Source organism: Silene latifolia, chromosome 11 (genome assembly GCF_048544455.1).
Source record: "Silene latifolia isolate original U9 population chromosome 11, ASM4854445v1, whole genome shotgun sequence".
Lineage (NCBI taxonomy): Eukaryota > Viridiplantae > Streptophyta > Magnoliopsida > Caryophyllales > Caryophyllaceae > Silene > Silene latifolia.
The window spans coordinates 139450094-139460820 of record NC_133536.1 but is presented as its reverse complement, the minus strand read 5'-3'; positions in this window follow the sequence as shown (position 1 = coordinate 139460820).

Sequence of the window (10727 nt, the reverse complement as noted above, 5' to 3'; positions counted from 1 at the left end):
TTAGTCCGTCGTTGCTATGTGTTTTGTTTTTTGTCCAATTTTTCATTCAGTTTGATGTAGTATGAATATGAAGCTATGAAGTAAGGAGTATATTTTTTATTGTCTAATTTGATGAGATGTTTATTCATTGATTAATTGCAAAATAGTAGACATGAATTGATGACTAAAGTGTTGGAATGTAAATTCGTAACAATGGAAATCCGACAGGAAAAATAAGGGAAAGATGAAAAACAGAAAAGAACTTATCGTAAGAGATATGCAGCGCCGTGGTAAAAAACCACTGACTTGAAAACTATTACGGCACGACCACGGTGGATATCGTCTCTCGCCGGTAGTTCCCCAAGGTTAACACTGCAGCCTTCGAACCGCACCACTGAAGTAAGAAGACTTTGGAACGGAACAGAAACTATACCCAGAACATTTTCAGAGAGAAGAAGAAGAAGAGAAAGGGATTGTGTGATTTTCTGTGTGTCAAAAGAGGAGGAGAGCTGCTCTATTTATAGTCGAAAATAGAGCAGTTAGGAGCCAAAAAACGCTCCAGTCAAACCACAATTAAGGCGTAATAAACGCCCTTAATTAGACAATTAATGCATGCATTTGATCGACCGACCGCCTCCTATATACACTGAATGTGGACAAGCCCACATCACACAAGACCAAAAAGGTAAAAGAGGGCCTTTGGCCCGCACCGCAGGTGCTCTACCCAAACCCAAACCCAAACCCGAGCCCGAGCCGAGCCGGGCCGGGCGGGCGCGCGCGTGTGTGTGTTTGGACCCAAACCCACAGGCCCAACACTCACCACAAAAGCCTCCTTGGACCAATCTCTTGCTCCATCAAGTGAAGGGAGCCTTATAAACATCAAAATATTGATGTTCCTCACCAATGTGGGACAAAAGGCAAAGAGAGGAAAGTTGCTTTTCAAGACAACACTCCAACAATCCCCCACTGATGGCGAAGAAAAGAACTAAGAAAAAATTATGGGTAAGGAAGGATTGGATACTTAAACGTTCAATGTCTTTCGACTTGAATTGACGTTTTAGTGAAATGAGGCAACAACTTACTATTAACAAGTAAATATCTTTCGATTTGAATTCCTTGTTTGAACTTCGGTTGAGACCCCCACAACACATATCATACCTTCAAAGACTGTTCGTTCCGCAAATTTCAAAGTGCAACGCTTTTAAAGCCATGCGTTTACCCTGGTTTAGGTGAGTGCTCTAGTGAGAATTTTTATATTCTTACATAGATGGTGGCTGAACCATCACACCCCCAAAGGTAGCTCAAGTGCTTCTCAGTAGCACTTCTCATAAGAGCTATTAAGGACAAAGTCCAACCTTATATAGAAACACAATCCATCAAGTGCGTCTCAAAGCACCACCAAAATTGGCTATGGATATCAAATGCCATAGGAATGAGCTATAGAGTCCATCAAGTATCACACTCAAACTTGATTTAAGGACTTAAGCCCCATTCCCCTCGACATATCAAGGACTACTCTCCTTGTTAACCCCTTAGTAAGGGGATCAGCAAGATTGCGTTCGGACTTCACATAGTCCAAAGCAATCACCCCATTTTTCAGGAGTTGTTTTACCACACCGTGCCTGATCCGAATATGTCGTTTCTTACCATTATAGACATTATTCTTAGCAACACCGATAGTCGCTTTACAATCACAGAGAAGGGAGACGGTGCAACCCCCCCCACAAAGGCACGTCTGCTAGTAAGTTCCTCAACCAATCGCTTCTTGACCCGCCAACTCAAGAGCAATGAACTCAGATTCCATGGTGGAGCTAGCTATACAAGTCTGTTTTGCAGACTTCCACGATATAGCTCCTCCACCCAAGGTGAACACATAACCACTAGTGGAATGTATTTCATCATTACCTGCAACCCAATTTGCATCACAATATCCTTCTAAAAAAAGCAGGAAATTTACCATAATGCAACAAACACAAATCAATTGTTCCTTTTAGGTATTTAAGTAAACGATTTAAGTGCATTCCAATGCTCAAGATCTTTGGGGTTATGTGTATATCGACTCAGCCTACTAACAGCATAAGCAATGTCTGGTCGAGTACAGTTCATGAGGAACATCACACTTCCTATAATTTTAGCATATTCTTCTTGTGAGACACTATCACCCAAGTTCTTACACAAAGATATACTAGCATCATAAGGAGTTCTAGCAGGTGCAACATCAAAGCTATTAAATTTCTTCAACACTTTTTCAACATAATGTGATTGACTAAGGGATATACCACTTGGGGTTTTCATAACTCTAACTCCAAGGATAACATCAGCTTCTCCCAAGTCTTTCATCTCAAAACGTGATGACAAAAATTGTTTGGTTTTATTTACAACAAATAAATTACTACCAAAAATTAACATGTCATCAACATATAAGCATATAATCACACAATCTGACCCAAACATTTTAGAATAAACACATGAATCAGAATTGTTAGTTATATAGCCATCATCAATCAAAGTGTTGTGAAATTTCTCATACCACTGTTTAGGTGCTTGTTTCAGACCATATAGTGATTTTCTCAGTTTACACACCTTACTCTCTTGACCCTTTACCACAAACCCCTCGGGTTGCAACATATAGATCTCTTCATTTAGGTCACCATTCAAAAAAGCAGTTTTTACATCCATTTGATGTACTACAAGATCATGAATAGCAGCCAAAGCAACAAGAGTTCTAATGGTGGAAATTTTAGTCACAGGTGAGTAAGTATCAAAGTAGTCAATATCTTTCTTTTGTGTAAACCCCCTCACCACAAGTCTGGCCTTGAACCTTTCTATTGTTCCATCAGGTCTCATTTTCTTTTTAAAGATCCATTTGCTACTAATGGGTTTACTACCTTTAGGCAAATCAGTTAACTCCCAAGTCTGATTAGAAACAATAGAATCTAGTTCATTTTTAATAGCTTCTTTCCAAAAAACAACATCTATAGATCTCATAGCCTCATCATATGTTTTTGGATCATCTTCTATTAAAAAGCGAGAAACAAGCTCATCAAAAGCACAAATATCACCTGCGTTTTCAGATAAATGAAGTCCGATAGCATCGATTCGATGAAATCACTCCCGTAGCTCTTTTCAACTCGGGCCTTTTGCTCCTTCTTGGTTCAACCGCATGATCCACAGAAGTACTAGTACTCGCATGCATAGAACTGTCAATAGGATTAACAGCACAAGTAGAAACAACAGGGGCATCGGGTAGTGATACTGTTTCCTTCTTCAAAGGAAATACCTGCTCAAAAAACTCGGCATCTCTAGCCTCAGATATAGACCTGTCACTTAAAGACATGAACCTATAAGCAGAACTATTTTGAGCATAACCAATGAAAACGCAGTCATAAGTCTTAGGTCCAATGGTTGGCCTCCTAAAGCTAGGTAAGCCTACTTTAGCCAAACACCCCCACACTTTAAGGTAACTTAAGTTAGGAGCATAACCTTTCCACATCTCATAGGGTGTCTTGTCTAGTTTCTTATGGGGTACCCTGTTAAGAATATGACAAGTCGAAAGCACCGCTTCCCCCACATATCATCGAAAGGCGAACTTAAAAGCATAGCATTCATCATTTCTTTCAAAGTTCTATTTTTACGTTCAGCTACTCCATTCGATTGAGGTAAGTATGGTGGGCTCTTTTCATGTATTAAACCATTTTTCTCACAAAAATCTACTAAATAACCAGAGCCATACTCTCCTCCTCGATCGGACCTGACTCTTTTAATCTTCCTATCAAGCTGATTTTCTACCTCGTTTTAAACTTTATAAACATGTCCTCGCTTCACTTTTATTTCTAAGCAAATATACTTTGGTATATCTAGAAAAATCATCAATAAAAGTGACATAATAATGTTTACCACCTCTGCTCATGGTGTTTTTGAAGTCAGCTAGGTCGGTGTGAATTAACTCAAGAAGACTCGTTTGTCTAGTTGTAACAGGTCTACTAGGTTTCTTAGCAAATTTGGCCTCGACACAACTAGGACACTTCTCATGAGTTTCTGAAGATAACGAAGGAATAAGCGACATAAATTTGAGCCTTTTAATCGAATCAACATTCACATGACCTAATCTACCATGCCAAACATCAATAGACTCAAAGAATATAAGCGTAAGTAGAAGCATTATTATTAATGATAGGAGAATCAACATTCAAAACAAATAAACCCCCACAGAGATAACCCTTGCCCACAAAATCCCCATTGCGCGACATTACAACCTTGTCAGCCTCAAAAACAAGTTTCACACCAGCTTTGTTTAGCAAGGCACGGACACGAGGTTTCGACGCAAAGTAGGAACATACAAAACATTATTTAAAGCAAGAGTTTTCCCTGAGGTTAGTTTGAGAAAGATCTTGGCTTTGCGGTGATAATGCAGAAGAAGAGTTACCCATGTAGACACATTCACCATCAGCAACATCTTCAAATTCAAGAAAGAGATCCTTGTTAGCACAAAGATGCCTTGAAGCCCCCGTATCCAGTAATCCAATCACTAGCATTTGCAACCAGATTAGCCTCAACCACTACAAAGCAACAGAATGATATCATCGTTTTCAAAGAACATTAGCTTCCGCAAAGCAACTTTCTTTTGAGGACACCGATAAGCTTTGTGACCCGATTTCCCACAAACATAGCAAACCGATTTGGTTTTCGGATTTTTGAGGCAGGTTTGGTGAATTTCCCTTGACCAGCTTTCTTGGCATTCTGACCCTTGGATTGACCCCGACCAGCCTTTAGCCTTTCCCTTACCCTTGAACCTATCTTCTTTTGAAGACCCACCAGTTTCAACAAGATTGGCTTTGACAGTAGTAAGAGACAATTGGACCGACTTATCTTTCGACGATTAGCTTCTTGGTCCTCATGTGGCCTACTAGCTCTTGAAGGGACAAATCTTTCTTCTTATGTTTCAAATGGTTCCTATACTCATTCCAGAAAGGGGGAAACTTTTCTAGCAAAACATTAGCCAAGAAAATTTCATCTAGTTTCATTCCCTCATTAGTGACATCAGCACACAAGTTCTCATAAACATGAACTTGCTCCATAATTGGTTTGTCATCTACCATTTGAAACCCAAGCCACTGCCCGACAACATATTTTTTTCTTACCCGCATCGTCAGCCCCATATTTTTTTCTCTAATGACTCCCATATGGATTTAGCATTTATGGACCGAAAATAAGTCAAAGAGGGTATTCGACATATGAGTAAGGAGATGGAACTTAGCAGTTTTGTTATCCTTATCATGTTTCTTAATTGACTCCTCATTCGACTTAACAGCAACAGACGAAGGTGGGGTAGTCTCTACACTAGCAAAAGTTACAATTCTGACGACGGGAGGGTCGAAAAATAAAACATAGTCGATTTCTAATTGTTCAAAATACATAAGCAGTTTCTGAGACCATGTTTTGTAGTTCATACCGTCTAAAGGTTCCAATTTCGACAACTCAGACAGGATTTTGTTTGAGACGGCAGCCATTGTTACGACAAAAATAATAGTTTTCAAATTGTTGGAATGTAAATTCGTAACAATGGAAATCCGACAGGAAAAATAAGGGAAAGATGAAAAACAGAAAAGAACTTATCGTAAGAGATATGCAGCGCCGTGGTAAAAAACCACTGACTTGAAAACTATTACGGCACGACCACGGTGGATATCGTCTCTCGCCGGTAGTTCCCCAAGGTTAACACTGCAGCCTTCGAACCGCACCACTGAAGTAAGAAGACTTTGGAACGGAACAGAAACTATACCCAGAACATTTTCAGAGAGAAGAAGAAGAAGAGAAAGGGATTGTGTGATTTTCTGTGTGTCAAAAGAGGAGGAGAGCTGCTCTATTTATAGTCGAAAATAGAGCGGTTAGGAGCCAAAAACGCTCCAATCAAACCACAATTAAGGCGTAATAAACGCTCTTAATTGCAGCAATTAATGCATGCATTTGATCGACCGATCGCCTCCTATATACACTGAATGTGGACAAGCCCACATCACACAAGACCAAAAAGGTAAAAGAGGGCCTTTGGCCCGCACCGCAGGTGCTCTACCCAAACCCAAACCCGAGCCCGAGCCGAGCCGGGCCGGGCGGGCGCGTGTGTGTGTTTGGACCCAAACCCACAGGCCCAACACTCACCACAAAAGCCTCCTTGGACCAATCTCTTGCTCCATCAAGTGAAGGGAGCCTTATAAACATCAAAATATTGATGTTCCTCACCAATGTGGGACAAAAGGCAAAGAGAGGAAAGTTGCTTTTCAAGACAACACTCCAACATAAAGTACCTTCGATCTATAAGGTAACTACTATTTGTATCTTGGTATTATTATGACAAAATCTTATTTCAGAATATTTCATTTATCTTATCAACTGAGTAATTGTTACTATGTACTGGTAAGTTATTAATTTGTATTTACCATGATCATATATACGTAGAAGGAAATAATTTGTGTTGAAATTAGAGGATTTGGCAGATTGTTTAGGCTACCAGAAAAAAGGGAAAGTGGGAGATAGACTACAAACATACGAGAATCTTATCGAGTAGGAAACAAGTGTGTTAAAACAATAAATATAAAGAACACATTCGTATAACTAAAAGAGTTTTAAGTTGAAATTCATTGCTTGAACAAATACCATAAATTTTCGTTGGATATGAAGGGACGTAATTTTAATGGAAGTTACATTGACAGATGACGTTCACAGTAGATAGAAATATACAAGTGATAGGTAATTTGGAGTCCTTATAGTTGAGAAATACAAGTTTTCGCTAGGGAGATGACAAACAACACAAGTCTTTATTAAAGACTATAATTTGAACAAAATAGCCATAAAAGTTACTTGATAGTTGATAATGGAGAAAGGGACACGAAGTAACAAATTGTCCAATAGTGGTGGACAAAATCAGTATTGATGATCAAGGTGCATAAGAGATTGTGGCAACTGATCAATTTCGACCAATATTCGATTTTTCTGGCATTATGAATTGTACCAAATATTTAATAATATTAAGAAGGAATAAGAGATATGGTATATTAGATTAGAATATACCATATATCTTACCGTATAAGTTATATTATATTATAATATGTCTTGCAGAATAAGACAGTATTCAATATATTCTAGCTCCAGGGTTAAGGTTAGAATAGTACTATAAATACGGTCTCATGTATTCATATCAGAACACAAGTTTATTAATAACAAAGTACACTTATGAAATACTCTCCCCTTATAAAATCTATGATACCGGTATCAGAGCCGTAAACATTTTAGCCGTAAAATAAAATCGTATTTTTAAAATTTTCATTTTTTTCTTTGTTTTTAACTATGGTAGTACCGAATTTGAGTACAACCCGAAGACTTCTTAACAATTTTTTTAATGATAACTTTGGAACTTTGAGTTTGAATTTATTTAGTGGTAAAGGTTCCCTAGGTGAAAAAAATTCATAGATTTAGTAAAACAATTTGGCCTTTTTTCGAGTTTTCTACACCATTACCCCTTTGTCGCCGCTAATTTCAGATATTGGCTACGCCACTAATTGCATTACTGCAACCGACATACAAAAATATTAGCATTTGTTATAAATATATCGAAAAATATCGTCATACGAAAATATTAGCATTTGTTATAAAAAGAATATTAACATTTGTTACAAACTTTGATCATAAATATATCGAAAAATATACTTCATATATACTTCATTTGTATTTTTGATATCGTCATACGAACATATTAGCATTTGTTATAAAAAGAATTGTCTTACAATTTCACAAAATTTAAGTTTTCAACAAAAATACTATGGAATGTAGTGAAAAAACGCCAAAGAGTCATCTCGAAATACGCAAAAAAGTTAAGTAAAAACATTTTATACTCCCATAACTTGCAGCCCAATTATGGTTAGGTTTATTAATTAGTTTGTATACGACTTTTGAAGTAGTTGGATATTCATGTTATTTGGAAATTAAGAGCACGCTAATTCAAAGTTAGTTTTAGGCATCTATTGGAACTTAAATTTCAAACTATATTAGAACAATGATATTAGAATATTCAACTTTTGCTATGAGTCTGGATGATATAAAATTACTATATTAGAAAATTCAACTTCTGGTATGTGTGACACCCCTCGTTGAGGTAACTAAAAGTAACTAGTAAATCGTGGCGGAAACACGAGATTTTTAAAACTTTTAAGGCTTCTAATGAAGTCCAACGCGAGGCATCACCAACACGATAAATAAGTTTAGTTAGTTAAATTTAAGTTTACAACACAAGTCTATTTATTGGGGAAAAGATATCCCACGAATTAACATAAGTTCAAGAGTAGGTGAGTCTATTATGTAATAACTAATAAGGTCCGAGGTAAGAACTCGCTAGCTCACACGGTCTTGCCCACTTAAGCTTCATCACCAACCTGTCATTCATAATAAATATGAAAGCCACAGTCAGTGGGGAGTAACTCAGGGTTCTCCCAGCCACAATATGTCAAAATACAAGTAATTAAGAATTTAATTAAATAAACAAGCATGAGAGTAACATACTTACGGTGACGAGAGGATCATGATTAGTATACAAAATGCAATAAGAGTAGTTACGCATAAATGAGAGAAGAATTATTAGATCAAGCTGTCACATATCAACCCGACTCACATGTAAGACAATTTACAAAGTATAGACTCAAACAAGACAACCCTCTAGACTCCAACCTCTTGGTAGGACGACGATCATAATACGGTCCTAGTCTAAACCTGGCCAGACTCTCGGGATGGACGACACCCGATTCGACAAACGATACCAAATCGTATCCAAGACTCGAAATATGGTACACCTAACCGTGCCCGAAAATCGAGTAACCTCAAGCGGAACCTTGTCACCTAACCGTGACCCCCGGTCCGAAAAAGGCGGAAGGAAAAATAGCCCAACTCGGAAACAATGGCACCTAACCGTGACCCAATGTCCGAGGGCAAATAAATAGGGAAAGTCGAGTAGTCTCACAATGTAAAACGTCACATTCGGGTCCGAAATAAGAACCATAACCATTATGCATGATCATAACATTAATGAGTCTTAAAGTAACCAATTATCGATAGGAAAGAAGATGCATGCATAGCTCAATCATTATTAGAAGTCGCAAGTGAAATAGAACAAACAGGGGACTCCCAGCCGGGTGGTGTACCGGCCGCCGGGCCACCGGCTGGGACAACAAGCCAAAATCAGAAATTTAATAAAACTTACAGTGCACTCCCGGTGGTCAAGAGACCGGCCGGTCATCTACTGGGACTACATCCAAATTTCAAAAACTCATAAAAACCTTAAGTGCACTCCCAGGTCGGTCACCCATTTGCTGGTCACCCTACTGGGAATACGACCAAATTTCCAAAAACACAAAAAGACCTTGAGTGTACTCCCAGTAGGTCACCCGCCACTGGTCACCCTACTGGGAATACGACAAAACTCAAAATCACCTAAAATACTCGGTGTACTCCCAGCCGGTCAAGAGACCTGCCACGGTCACCCTACTGGGACTACTGACCTTTCTAAAATATGCTCAAAACTTACAGAAACTCCCAGTACGGTGGCCAAGAGACCGCCGCCGATCACCCTACTGGGACTACAAACACGCGAATTCCAAGCAACACATTTCCAAACCATTTGAAACCAACAAAAATCGTTTCTCATCAATTGTTTACGTATCCTAGCATGATTCTAACTCGGAAAAACAACATATTTGAGCATGTGAATGGGTAATTTCGGATTCAAGAGATGTAGCATGAGATTTTCATCCTAACATGTGAGAATTGCAAACAAGCATGACATTCAACATCCAAATTAGCACCAATCATGAAAGATACAACTTTTAACATTCGTATGAGATTATAACTACATAAAACCACACAATTTTAACATAAAAGTCGAGTAACCCATCACCGTTACCTTTTTGCACTTCAATCTTCTAAAGACTCGTCAATGATGTAGCTATCCTCCTCCCGGTTGTCCAAGTTCTCCCCTAAACACAAAAATAGAGATATTAAGTCAAGAATTCACATCCTTGAAAGATGATAATTTCGAAATAGAGAGAAAGATGACAACTTTCTTACTTAGAAAGAAAGGAAACGAGAAAAGGAAGAGAATGGCGCGAAAAGGAACGAGATTGGTGAAGAATTGAGTGAGATATGGTGGTTTTAGGGTTAGTAAGGGAAGGTTCAACAATGGTGGGGAGGTTGTTGGGAAATTTCAGAAATTACAAGTGAGGGAGATGAAGTTGTGAGGGTTTAGTTGAGGTTTTGTGTAGAGAAAAGAGGGGAAAAAGGCCCATGAGTCAAGTTAAGCCCAATAACTCAAAATGAGTCGGTATCCACTAGAATTTTCGTCCCAAGTCTACTATAACTCGAGTCGGAGAATAATATTATTAAAATCTACACTATTATTACCGTTACACGGCTACGGCTATATTTTATGAAAATAAGCTTTAAATAAATTATTTTAATAAAAATCGCTTAAAAGTTTATTTGAAAATATAAGGAAAGTGCGGGGTGTTACAATCATCCCACCTTTTAAAAAGTTTCGCCCTCGAAACTTGAAACGAAAAGGTATTACCTTAAGAAAACAAACTAGGGTACTTGACACGCATGCAAGCCTCCGGCTCCCAAGTCTCTTCTTCTACATCACCACACTTCCACAAAACCTTCACCAAGGGCACCACTTTGCTCCTTAGCTTCTTCTCCTTCTTATCCAA